General features: G+C 38.5%; 1 non-coding gene across 1 annotated transcript; it reads right to left on the bottom strand.

Annotated features, from left to right (window-relative positions):
• Positions 1-8,777: 8,777 nt before the first annotated feature.
• LOC145117864 (small nucleolar RNA R71) lies at positions 8,778-8,884 on the bottom strand. Its single transcript, XR_013712857.1, has one exon. It is a non-coding gene; the product is annotated as a small nucleolar RNA R71 (small nucleolar RNA).
• Positions 8,885-14,954: the final 6,070 nt, after the last annotated feature.

Consider the following 14,954-nt stretch of genomic DNA (forward strand, 5'->3'; position numbering starts at 1 on the left):
GCTTACGACACATGAGGTTAACTATACAACACACGATCTTGAACTGGGAGCTGTCATTTTTGCACTGAAGATATGGAGACATTACCTCTATGGCACGAAATGCACAATATTCACGGGCCATAAAAGTCTTCAGCATATCTTCGACCAAAAAGATCTGAACATGAGGCAACGACGTTGTGTGGAGCTACTAAATGATTATTAATGTGAAACTCGTTATCATCTCGGTAAAGCCAATGTAGTAGCTGATGCCCTAAGCAGAAAAGAATACTCGAGACGTCGAGTAAAGTCGTTAACTATGACAATCCATTCACACCTGACTACACAGATCAGAGAGGCTCAACTCGAGGCCTTAAAACCCGAAAATGTGGCAGGTGAATCTTTAAGAGGAATGGAAAAGAACTTAGAGATCAAAGGTGATGGAGCCCGATATTTCATGAACCGGATCTGGACACCAAAGTTTGGTGGTTACAGATAGGTTGTCATGAACGAAGCACATAAGACGAGATACTTCATTCACCCAGGTTCAGAAAAGATGTATCTGGACCTTAAGAAACTTTATTGGTGGTCAAACATGAAGGCTGAGATTGCTACCTTTGTGGGTAAGTGTGTTACTTGTGCCAAAGTCAAGGTAGAGTACCAAAAGCCTTCATGTCTACTACAACAACCAGAAATCCCCGAATGGAAGTGGTAGCGGATTACAATGGATTTCATAACTAAGTTACCCAAGACAACGGGTGGTCATGATACCATTTGGGTAATTGTGGATAGATTAACCAAATTCGCACACTTCTTACCAATAAAGGAAACTGACAAGATGGAGAAGCTAACTAGAATATACATCAGAGAGATAGTTAGATTGCACAGTGTATAGATATCTATTATCTCTGACCGAGATAGTAGATTCACTTCACATTTCTGGCAGTCACTACAGAAATCTCTGGGAACTAGGTTGGACATGAGTTCAAACCTAACATCCACAAACTGACGGACAGAGTGAGAGAACGATTCAAACGTTAGAAGACATGCTGAGAGTGTGTGTGATCGACTTTGGTAAAGCATGGGATACCCATTTACCACTAGTCGAGTTCTCGTACAATAACAGTTACCATACTAGCATTAAGGTTGCTCCATTCGAAGCTCTGTACGGTCGCAAGTGCAGATCACATGTGTGTTGGGCTGAAGTGGGTGACACACAACTGGCTAGTGGTCAAAATCCTGACATCACTCTCACTTGTCCGGAGATCATTCGAGAAACTACTGAGAAGATAGTACAAATTCGAGAACGACTTAAAGCTTCCAGAGACAGATAGAAAAACTACGCAGACAAAAGGAGAAAACCCTTGGAGTTCCAGGTTGGAGACCGCGTCATGTTGAAGGTTTCACCCTGGAAGGGCATGATACGCTTTGGAAAGTCTGGCAAACTGAATCCAAGGTACATTGGACCGTTCGAGATTCTTGCTAGAATTGGTCCAGTAGCTTACAAACTCAAATTACCTCAAGAACTCAGTAACATACATCCAATCTTTCACGTGTCTAACGTAAAGAAGTGCTTATCCGACGAGACTCTTGTTATGCCACTTGATGAAATAGAGATTAATGAGAACCTCAAATTTGTGGAAGAACCAGTAGAAATACTAGACAGGGAAGTAAAGATAACTAAAAAAAGCCATATCCCGATAGTGAAGGTTCGCTGGAACGCAAAACGGGGACCTGAATTCAATTGGGAGCGGGAAGATCAAATGAAACAGAAATATCCACATCTCTTTCCCTAGTCTTCTTGTATCTCTATAGTCTTAATTTCGGGACGAAATTCCCTCTAACGGGGGGATAATGTAACAACCCTTAATTTCAAATCAATGTAAATTGGGCTTATTCGAATAGAAGCCTAAACTACAACTGTATGCAAGTGAATTAACATTATAACCATCACACAATGAGAACTCTAAATACCAAGGAAACATACTTTGTTATCATACTTATTTATAAGGTATGAACACTTATACTAAAAGCTACACAATTATAACACAATATAAGTCAAGATAAATCAAGGGATTAGAGTTTTAAATCATAAAACGACTCACACAAAGAGTTTACGGTCCAAGAAACATCAAGAATCTTAGTTCATGGTCCAAATAAAGAATCAAAAAGGTGTTCACGGTTGAAAGTCAAACTGTGAACCCGTTAAAGATTCAAACCGTGAACAACTTGTAAAATAGGAATTCAAACCATGAACTCTTTCTGATGTGTTTCCTTGACCGAGAACATGCTTCTAGAATGAAGATAAGGCTGTAAACACTTCATTTTGGAAGTGTATATCCGTAAACACTCATCAAATATCTTCAATTCTTATCCCATTTAAGTTCCCAATGAGATTAAATCCGTACACACAACATACACCGCCTTAGAAACATCCTTCATACTTAAGGAACAAGTGAAATCATTTGCACATTCATCAAACGTAAACACTTCATTTCTCTCAAAAACTTCAAGCCTTAGTTCTTCATTTGCTCTCAAGTATCAACACTTATATCCAGTGAACATTCAAACTTCTTTCCCATAAATTTCTTAACTAATTGTAAGCAATTCATGTGAACTAATATCATTTACCTTGTTAAATGATTAGTTATCTAATTTATACATGTAATTATGTGTAAAATGTAATTAGGATACGGCTAATCACATGTGTTCTAACCCGATAATCGTCACTACCACCACGTTATCACCCAAGAACACATACACAATGTGAGTTCATACCCCCTTCATTTTTACTATTTTTCACTGTTTTAGGGGGGATACAAGTCTAAAACAAGAATTCTGTTAACAATCAAATGATTTCTAAATATTTCTAAAATGATTTTAAACTACTGAAAATCTTTTAAATATTGTCATTCTCTTTTAAATGTTTTAAAAACTCTTTTTAACTTATATTTTGCCAAAATCATATATATATATATATATATATATATATATATATATATATATATATATATATATAAGGTTTAAAGGGCTTAGGACTAATAATTCGCTTTATTTCCCTTTTCCTTGTTTGGAAGTGGGCTCATGGTAGAATTATTTTTTCGAATGTCGTTTCAATTTTAATTATATATATATATATATATATATATATATATATATATATATATATATATATATATATATATATATATATATATGAATATAAAATTTATTTCAATCAGATTCATATTCCCTTTGTAACATGTCGAGCAAAGGGGATACTTTTATGAATATTACATATCAAGCAGAACACACATATAAATTATAATAGGTATAATTTATGGAACTCTCAAACTATTTTCACGAATCAATTATACAAAGTTTAACAGATTACTCTTGTACAAATACTTTACATTCAAGAATACTAGAGAAAGATTATATTATCAGTTCATTTACTTCAAAATGACTTTTAATCATTTGTTATATATGTAATCGTCAATATGCTTTTTGTGAGACAATGTTTAGTTGCTTATTCATTTAGGCAATACAGTTAAAGTCATGATATTATAACCAGAATCTCCGGACAGAGAGCGAGACAAATGTGTATAGATCTATACGGGATTGACAATCCCGCACTCAGATTGTTAGCTACAGTTGGGCAGACATGCCTATGAGTGACAAATGTCTTTAACAGTTCTGACGCCTACAAAGCGTCATATCAGGCCAGCTAGTCATAGTATAGTTATAATAACTCACTAAAAAGATATGAACAAATACGATTAGTGTATAATTTAATTAAACCAAAGAGTACGAATACAAAGTACTAGTTTTACAATAATACGATTTACAGTATTACATTACAGTTTACAGCTGGTGGAGCTAGGCATACTCACTTTTACAGGGTTTTCAAAGAGTACAATTACAAAACTTGGAAAACATAAACAATACAGAAAACATTCTTTTTATAGTTTTATTGAATTAAAACTATGTTATACTACTTTATAGTTTTATTAAACTATAACTAAGTTATACTATTTTATAGTACAACAATACTTAAATAGAATGATTTTATAGGATTAAAACTACTTTTCAGTTACAATAGAAAATATTGAATTTTCTGGAACAATATACATACTCTCTCTTTCAAGGATCAGATAGCAAACTTTTAAACATATATACTTATGCACCCACTCAACTTAAATGTTGATACTCTCTTTTTCAAATACTTGTATTCTCAGGGAACCAATAAACAGGTATATTCCCAAGCTTTTGAAGACGGAGTAGTACAGAGTTGCGTCTTTTGTTTTGTTATATCTATTTTGGTGTCAATATACAATGATTGAACACACATGTAAAACTATTATTTCTTTAATATAGTGGTTGTTGTACTTTGATTACTATGATGCATATGTTGTGATACTTAAACATGAAGTCATCCACCCTCGGACGTTTCCGCCACTCCGGTTTGGGGGTGTGACATAAAATTCTAGGGTTTGGAATTAAATGTGTCAAAAGTAAGACTTTACAAATTCCAAAACTTGACGGCAAGTTTTGAAACTTTTCAAAACTCTTGGATTTTCATAACTTATGAGTTTAATAAAGGTTTTATGAAAAGGACTCTTGAATTCCATAACTTGAGGACAAGTTATGGAGTTCATAAAAAACATTTATGATAGACCTTTCAAGTTCCATAACTTGTGGACAAGTTATGGAAGACTTAAAACCATTTAAGATGACATTTAAAAATGAGACTATTCACTTTCCATAACTTGAGGACAAGTTATGGATTTCATCAAAAACATTTAGATCAAAAATTCTAATTAACAAAATCAAACAATTTGTCTGTGATCTAATTAATATCATAAGTTAAGATAATTCATATCAAACAAATTTCAAGAAATTAGCATAATCATATAAACTAATACAAATCTTGAAACTTTGACAATTATCTATTAATTTGGATGAGAATCATCATTACCATAACAACAAAATAAAATTTTATGAACTAAAACTTTTTGTGGTAATGATTCTAATCCAAAACAGGCCAAAAAATTCGAAAATCTGTTGTCTGGACAGGTTACTCGTCGAGCCCCATACTGGACTAGAAGAGTCCAAGGAAAAACTCATCCTACTCGTCGATTCCAAGCATAGAATCGTCGAGTAGGCCAGTCAGACGACATTTTAGCTTTGAAAAATAACACATTTTGCATCAAATAAAATAGAAAACCACCCATGGCTCTGATACCACTTTTGGGTTTTGGTATAATACAACATCCTATGGTTCACATACAACCCTAAAAGCTTTGGATCTATGTTTTCTCTAATTATACATGCAATGATGTTTCCAAAGCTTTAAGCCTACAACTAGCATACAAATGATATAAACAACATAAATAATTATTTAGTAGTTTACCTCTTTATGTAGCTTGTAGAACTTGATGAACTTGATGTATTTGGCCTTTAAGAACTTAGCACCCCAAGTGTGATGCCCCAAATGGAATCACAACACACCTTGGACAAAGGATGAGTTTTGATAGAGAGTATACTAGCACCAAAATCGGCTCTATGATCTCCAAGATCACTTGTGCAAAATTTATGCAACTAGTTCACCCATTTTAGGCTAAGGGTTTACATATTTATAGTGTAGGAATCCAAGAGTCATGTGTAACCCTAATTCCTACACTTGGGATTGTAATGGATTAACACCTTATGGAACTTACATATGCTTAGCCCACCACTAATAATCCACAATGGATTATTAGCCCAACTTATATGTATCATTGATTTACACAATCAACCCCCTTATATTTAATTAGTCTCTTTTGATCACCGAATTAATTCCAAATTAATTCTTGATCAATACTAATTAAATCATATGATTTCATATTAATATATTAGAACTTATAATATATTTATAAATCATTAATAATCTCTTCTCAAAAGTCCATCCTATCAAGTTCAACTGGTGATATGCAACCCAAATGGATCATGTTGCTCTCGGGTCAAGTACATACTAATAATAGTTATGGGCTTAGACACCTAATCCAACAACTTCCACACCCTTCTACCAACCTAATCCAAGAACTTAGCACCCCAAGTGTGATGCCTCAAATGGAATCACAACACACCTTGGACAAATGATGACTTTTAAGAGAGAGTATACTAGCACCAAAATCGGCTCTATGATCTCCAAGATCACTTGTGCAAAACTTGTGCAACTAGTTCACCCATTTTAGGCTAAGGGGTTACATATTTATAGTGTAGGAATCCAAGAGTCATGTGTAACCTTAATTCCTACACTTGGGCTTGTAATGGATTAACACCTTATGGAACTTACATACGCTTAGCACACAACTAATAATCCACCATGGATTATTAGCCCAACTTATATGTATCATTGATTTACACAATCAGCCCCTTTATATTTAATTAGTCTCTTCTGATCACCGAATTAATTTCAAATTAAATCATGATCAATACTAATTAAATCATATGATTTCATATTAATATATTAAAACTTATAATATATTAATAAATCATTAATAACTGATATTGCCATACTTATACATATTTCTAGGCAATATTTAAATATATTTTTATACATGTTTTGGTTATTTGCATAGAATAATGGTACTTATAAGGTTAACTTATATTTTGCATCCAAAAAGAAGATATTTTGAAGAAAGGGACTAAAAGCGTTAAAGAATGGAACTTTGGAGATTAAAGGGCTTAAAAGATAAAAACCCAGCAAAAACACGTTCTCACGACGTGAGTTCTCAAAGCTCACGACGTGAGGGAGGTCTTTCTAGGAGATAAACATCGTAGATCAGGAATCCGTGTTGAATACGAATATCTACTGGATTCACGACGTGAGCCTTCAAAGCTCAACATGTGTGTCGGGCAAAATCAAAAACTATATAAGTCCTTGATCCCTACGACTTTGAGGAGGTTAGCTGACTTGAGAGAGGGTTCAGAAGTCGAAAACCAGAGAAAAAGAAGGCCTGGAAAGTGGGTTGAACACCAAGGAAGAAGAAGCTCATAATTCAATTAGTAGTTTGGTACTTTTAAACATGTTTTTGATGTTAACTTGTTTGTGTTTATTTGTTAGAATGTCCAGCTAAATCTAGATGCTTCTGTTAGCTAGATGAAGCTGGAACTCATGGTTTTATTCTATTGATTTAGACTTTTCATGTTGGTTATGTCTTATGTTTGATTGGTTATCCCTAGCATGCTTGATTTGATAATTAGATTGCTTAAACTTCTTATTCTGTGTAGTTAGTGACCATTAATCTGCATGAATTTGAATACCTAGTAATTTAGTGAACATTAGATTATTAGAGCTAAGATCGAACCAATCTTAGTTAAGGAATTGAATTCTTAAATTTAGCTGTTCTAGAGAACTCATATTGTGACCACAATTGTGTTTATTAATTCAATCTTACATAGCTCCAATTCTATTTAATAAATTGATTATGTGTTAAATTATGTATGACCATACATAGCTCTACATGAATTAGTTTAATATTAGTAAATTTGGAATTGAATTGCTAATAATGTCTTAATTGGTAACCAACAGAATTGTCATAAGTATTATTTAAAACCATTGAGGGAATGTGGATTCAAACTAACAGAAGTGTTTTTTTATTTGATTGAATTAAGTTATGAAATTAAGTTCATCTAAACTTTCAAAATTAGATAAAAACCATTACTTTGCTAAAAATTTAGGTTAATTTAATAGTAGGTAAATTAATTAATTAAAACTGTTCCATGTGTTCGACCCCAACTTACTTAGACTACATTACAATCCGACTAGGTATATTGTCTAGGTGCATATTATTTAGTTAAGTTAGTTAGTAAATAAATTTAAAATTAGTGGGTAATTTTGTGCACATCAAGTTTTTGGCGCCATTGCTGTGTAATGGCCTTTTTAGTTGTTTATTTATTTGTTTTAGGTTAATCAATCCTTTTTGTGGGGTAAATCCTGCAAAAAGTTATTTTTCAGCTTAGTTGTTTTTGTTCACCACTGAACTCACGACGTGAGCGTTCAAGGCTCACGACGTGAATCCAGTCGTTTTTCTTTTTCTTTATTTTGGTTCAGTTTTACATTTTTATTTTTGTTTATTTTTCAATAGTTCATGACCAGAGGTTCCAACACGGCTTTGGTGCCACCACTTGAAGATCCAGAGTCGGCCATTCACAAAAAGATGGATAAGAACGTAGGAGTGAACGAAGCACCAAAGAAGTCACCTTTCAAGGATCTCAAATCAGTCTTTGGAAAGAAGTCGGGAAAGAAAACGGGAGAGTCTAGCAAATCTTCGAAGGACAAAAGCAAGGTAGATAGCTTTGATCAAATAACTAACCCACAAGAATCCGAGTACGAATCCGAGCCTGAATTTGCATTAGAAATGAGTGAGAACAAAGACGAGCCATAAAACGAGATGGCAAACATTGCGGATAGGTCCATGGGAGCATACAAGAAGCGAATAAGAGCTGATGTTGGTCCCGGTCTAGTACAACCTACAATTCTCGCCACTGCAACATTCGAGTTGAAAGGACACATTTTTGCTGCATTTAAGGATGTACCATTCTATGGAAAGGACCATGAGGATGCTTACAAGCATTTGGATGAAGTCAATGACATTGCAAATTACTTTAATGTCCCGAATGTTCCAAGGGAGACCGTGTTGTTAAGGATGCTTCCCGTTACTTTTAAGGGAGTTGCAAGAGACTGTTTGAAGGCACTTCCACCTGGTTCAATCACTACTTGGGCACAAATGAGAGAGCAATTTTTGGAACAATTCTGCCCACCATCAAAAATAGCTAAACTCAAGAAGGGAATAGCCAACTTTGAGAAAAATCCGGGTGGATCTCTTTATGAGGCATGGGAGCGTTATAAAGGGTTGTTAAGAAATTGTCCTCAAAATGACATTAACATACAACAAGAAGTCTCAATATTTTATGATGGTGTGAACGTCATGACAAGGCAACTCCTTGATTCTCAAGGACCACTAACTAAGAAAAATATGGGCGAAGTCAAGGAGTTGGTTGAAGAATTCGCAAAGCATTCTCGTGAGTACCACAACCCAAGAAATGAAGGAGAAAAAGGCATTGCGGGTGGAAATTCTGAAGACATGGCTGTTGTACTAGCTATGCTTGACACAATGGACAGAAGAATGACCAAGATGGACTAGTCAATTCATTCTATTAGAGTTGGATATGAAAGATGCAATGGACCACACTTGACAAAGGAATGCCACTTGGATGAACATGGAAATAAAAAGGCTCAAGTTTGCTATTCTAGTGGGGATAAATATGATGAAGAATGGAGAAATCAAAAGGAGTGGTTACCATATGAAGAGTACAAGAAGCAAAAAGAAGAAAATCTTAGGCAGACAGGCCGAGGCTTCTACCAAAAAGAACAACCACCTCCTGAAAAGAAAGTTGATCTTGAGTCTATTTTATATAGATTTATGGAAGCTTCCGAGAAAAGACATGATGATACTGATGCAGTAATAAGTGACCAGCAAGCATTGCTAAGGAATCAACAGGCATCGATGAAGGAATATCTAACCCAATTCCCGAAAAAACACCTCATTCGCAAGTCATGATGATTGAAAATGAAGAAGAGGCTATTTCTAAGTTCCTAGAAGCACTAGAAGTAGAGCCGCAACCGTCCGAACCAAAGCCGAAAAAGTCAAAAATTGAAGAAAAATTTTCTGCTGAAATACCAGACTCACGACGTGAGCCTTCAAAGCTCACGACGTGGGCCAAGTCTGAACAAAAAAATTTAGCAAGCATTCCGGCTTATCGTCCTCCTTTACCGTTTCCGTCCCGAGCTAATAGTCATCCACTAGAAAAGGAGCATTTGGAATTTATGAAGCAAGTAAAGGGTATTCCAATAAATACTCCTTTTATTGAATCGTTGTCTAAAATTCCCGAATATGCAAGGTTCTTACAAGACTTGATAGATACTCGTCAGCATTTAAACAAAAATTCCAAGGTAGTTCTTAGTGAGCAGAGTTCAAAGGCTGTATTGGGGGAGTTACCAAAGAAGATGGGAGATCCTGGACGCCTCACTCTTCCGTGTGAATTTGGGAATAGTTTGAAGACTTATGCTTTAGCCGATTCTGGTGCTAGCATAAATTTAATGCTTTTTTCTTATCAAAAGCTCAATATTTCGAAGTTGAAGGCTACAAGAATGACCATTCACATGGAAAACGTTCAGTGACACATCCTAGGCGCATTGTGGAAGACATCTTAGTAAAAATTGGGAAATTTGTTTTTCCAATTGATTTTGTGGTTATGGATATGAAAAAAAATCATGATGTTCCAATCATCTTGGGTCGGCCTCTACTTAATACTGCTGGTGACTTGGTTATATTCGTGAGTCCAAGCTTACCTTGAGAGTTGGAGATGAAGAAGAAACTTTTGGAATAGAAGATGGTTTTCAAGGGAATGATGTTCAAGGTGAAGTTTTCAATATTGATGAAGAAGATGAACTTGAAGAATTGGAGAAGCTAATGGAAGAAGAACTAAAGACAATTCAACAACTCAAACGCACGAAACCGAGAGCATCCTTTCCATTTTTAGTTGAAGTAATTGCCTACACAAATCCAACTTCTTGGGTAAGTAAGGAAAGTGACGATTAGTCAAGTGACGAGGACGAGGTTACTTCCGAAGAAAAGAGCTTAGTCGTGGATGAAAAGATGGTTCCGGTAGAGCTGAAGGATGAGGAAAAAGTGGACAATAAATTGCAAGAAAATAAAGGGACCAAACAAAATCTCGATGTATATGGGGTAAAAGCTAAGAAATAAAACTCGAAAAAAGTGTATATTCGATGAGTTCAAGCATATAAAAGAAGATGGAAAGAGAAAAAGATTTAATTGGTGATGGTGTAACGACGTAAATTTTCAAACAAATTTTTCATTTTCAAACACAATAAAACTCATTTCATAATTCTCAAAATCACATATGTCTAAATTTCAACATGTAAAACACAATCCCAGAATCATAAAAACAATCTCCCGCTAGTGCGTACAAATCATGTCGGTGCCTTGCCGCGATCCTCGGAACTACCTGAAACACATAACACATAACACGGTATGCATAAAGCTTAGTGAGTTCCCCAAAATACCACACACAACACATCAGCCACTCGAGGCTATAACTAAATAAGACCCTCCGGTCAATGTGTCTCAGTGGGACCCTCCAGTCCCACAACTCAGATGGACCCTCCGGTCCCTCAGCTCAGCATCTCAATATAATACATAGTAAACATATCACAAACAAATAGCAGGATAACTCAATATACAGCTCATTCACATAAGACCCTCTGGTCACACATAAAGCTACCACTCAAGGTAAGTATATTGAGAAGACTCACCTCGTAAGCTAGCAAAAGAAAACCTCGAACTCAGAATCTCGAACTCTGCCCACCAGTCTAGCCTCCGCCTAGCATATAATAATTATCCCTAATCAATATTGGCTCTCACAAACTAGACTAACTCTTTTACACTCATAGAAGGGTGAAAAGACCATTTTACCCCTCCATAGGCTTAGTAGTCCACACTTTTGACCAAACCCTAAAAGTCAACAAAAGTCAACGGCAGGGAGTACGCTGCGCGTACTCGGCTGCCATGCAGGCATCGGGGATGCTCGATCCTACGCCGCGCGTACGGGGTTTACGCCCAACGTACGCCCTAGTTCCACTCTTCTCACATTTTTGGTCGTAATCAGTTACGACATAGGCTCATATCTCAGATCTGGACTCTCTAATGTCTCTTAATCCATAAAGTCAGTGACTTTAAGCTTTTGCATGGCTGATTGGGTCACTAACTCTCAAAACACCCATCATCTTCCCTCATGAAGCTCATCTCTCATGCATGGCTTACTCCTAACGTCCAAGATTGGATTTTTATCACTCAAGTCCACAAAATACACTGAAAATGGGTAGATCAAGGTCTTTGGAGCTCATTATCACATAAAGTCTCCATCTTTTGGGACCAAACCCTAAAATACTCCATGAAATGCACAAAACGAAATAATGAGAAAGCTTGAAGCTTTATACCTCTATGTGAAGCTATCCGCTCAGATGTGCTCAGATCTAGAAGCTTGGACTCCAAATCCTCCTTCTTCAAGACCTTCTATTCTCTTCAAAACCCGAGAAACACTCTCTCAAGGCTCAAACACTCACACACAAGCTCTAGGACAGAGGTTAGGGCACTCTTAGGGTTTTCTCTCTAGAAATGGTGTCCAGAATGAGGCCATCATATTCCTTATATAGGGGACTGACCCCAAATTACGGTTACATTCTGGGCCTAGTACGCCCAGCGTACCCTCTGGTACGCCCAACGTACTAGGTGCCCTCCGCGTCCAAAGCACGCACATGAGTACGCTGAGTGTACACTCTAGTACGCCCCGCGTACTCATTAGTCACATTTTCTCTACCAAGGGCCAAAAGAAACAATACTCAATAGACTAAGGTTCACAAGAAATACCTGGACTTGGGGTGTTACAATTCTCCCCCACTAGAATCAGACTTCGCCCTCAAAGTCATGCTCCTCAAATAGCTCCGGATCGTTCTCCCGCATCTCGAACTCCAGCTCCCAAGTCATCTCGGACCCTTTCCGGTGTTGCCACTGAACCTGCACCAGGGGCACCTCTTTGTTCCTTAAAACCTTCACTTTTCGATCCATAATTGCGATCGTTCTCTCGATATAATTCAGGCTCGCATCCACTTGAATGACCTCTAGTGGCACTACTTTCGTCTCATCGGCCACACACTTCCTCAACTGAGACACGTGGAAAGTGTTATAGATCTGGCTCAACTCCGCGGGTAGCTCCAAGCGGTATGCTACCTTACCCACTCTAGCGGTCACCCTGAAGGGACCGATGTATCAGGGCCCCAGCTTACCCCTCTTCCTAAACCGTATCACCCCGTTCCACGGGGATACCCTCAGGAGAACGAAATCTCCAGCCTGAAACTCGAGTTCGGATCGTCGCCTGTCCGCGTAACTCTTCTGGCGACTCTGAGCCGTCAGTAATCTCTGTCTGACCTGTTGAATCTGCTCGGTTGTCTTCAGTACTATCTCAGTACCACCCATCACTCGCTGCCCTACCTCTCCCCAACAGATGGGGGTCCGACATCTCCTCCCGTAAAGGAGCTTAAAAGGAGGCATGATGATACTAGAATGGTGGCTGTTGTTATAAGAAAACTCAGCCAGAGGTAGGTATGTGTCCCAACTTCCACCGAAGTCCATAAAACATGCTCGAAGCATGTCCTCGAGCGTCTGAATCGTCCGCTCACTCTGTCTGTCTGTCTATGGGTGGTAGGTTGTGCTAAAATGCAATCACGTACCCAACTCCTCATGGAACTTCTTCCAGAATCTGAAAGTAAATCGCACATCCTGATCTGACACTATAGATATCGGCACCCCATGCCGAGCTACCACCTCTCTCACATATATCTCTGCCAGTCTCTCTAAAGAAGAGCTCTCACTAATAGCAAGAAAGTGAGCGCTCTTCGTCAACCGGTCCACAATCACCCAAATAGCGTCGATGCCCTGTGCGGTCCTCGGTAACTTGATGATAAAATCCAGAGAAATTTGTTCCCACTTCCACTGGGGAACCTCCAGAGGCTGCAACATGCCATGAGGACGCTGGTGCTCGGCCTTAACCAGGCGACATGTCAAGCACCTCTCGACTACCCACGCAACGTCCCTCTTCATATAGGGCCACCAATAATCTCTCTTCAGGTCCAAATACATCTTCGTGGCCCCGGGATGGATCGAGAATCTCGATCTATGCGCCTCCTCCATCAGTGTGCGTCTAGCCCCACCCGTATAGGGCACCCAAATCCTCCCCTGAAAGGTCATAAGTCCTCGACTGTCCGTCACAAACTCGGACACCTGCCCAATCAGCTGCTCTCTCTTGCGGTTCTCTAGTTTCACGACCTCCGCCTGGGCTTCTCGAATGATATCTAAGAATGGAGTAATGACTGTCATCCTCATACACACGTCTCGGATCGGAGTACTCTCTGCTCTACGGCTCAAGGCGTCGGCTACCACATTAGCCTTGCCCGGATGATATAGGATCTCGCAGTCGTAATCTTTCACCACATCCAGCCATCTCCTCTGTCTCATGTTGAGGTTGGGCTGATCCATAAGATACTTCAAACTCTTGTGGTCCGTGTATATGGTACACCGAACCCCGTATAGATAGTGACGCCAGATCTTAAAGGCAAACACCACTGCCCCCAGCTCCAGGTCGTGGGTGGGATATCTCGCCTCATGAGGCTTCAACTGCCTCGATGCATACACTATCATGTGTTCACTCTGCATCAGAACCGCACCCATGCCTGTAATAGATGCATCGCAATAAACCATAAAATCCTCCATTCCCTCCGGAAGGGCCAACACGGGAGCTTCGCACAATCTCTGGCGAACGATCTCAAATGAGGTCTGCTGCTCGGGACCCCAAGTAAACGCAACGCCCTTCCAGGTCAAACTGGTGAGAGGGACGACAATCTTGGAGAAATCTTTGATAAATCTCCGATAGTATCCGGCCAGTCCCAGAAAACTCCTGATCTCGGTGGGGGATCTCGGCACCTCCCATCTCATGACTACCTTAATCTTGGCCGGATCGACCTAAATACCATTCTGGTTAACGAGGTGTCCCAGAAACTGGACCTCTCGTAACCAGAAATCACACTTGGAGAACTTGGCATAAAGCCTCTCCGATCTCAGTATACCCAGAATCTCTCTCAGATGTTCCTCATGCTGCTCTCTGGACCTCGACTACACCAAAATATCGTCGATGAACACAATCACCGAATGATCCAACATGGGCCTACACACCTTGTTCATGAGATCCCTGAACGTTGTCGGTGCTTTGGTGAGCCCGAAAGGCATCACCACAAACTCATAGTGACCGTAACGTGTCCTGAAGGCCGTCTTCTGGACATCCTCCTCGCGTACTCTCATCTGATGATACTCGGACCT

The sequence above is a fragment of the Lactuca virosa genome, chromosome 5 (assembly GCF_052849685.1).
Source record: "Lactuca virosa cultivar CGN04683 chromosome 5, Lactuca_virosa_CGN04683_v6, whole genome shotgun sequence".
In the NCBI taxonomy this organism is placed as follows: domain Eukaryota; kingdom Viridiplantae; phylum Streptophyta; class Magnoliopsida; order Asterales; family Asteraceae; genus Lactuca; species Lactuca virosa.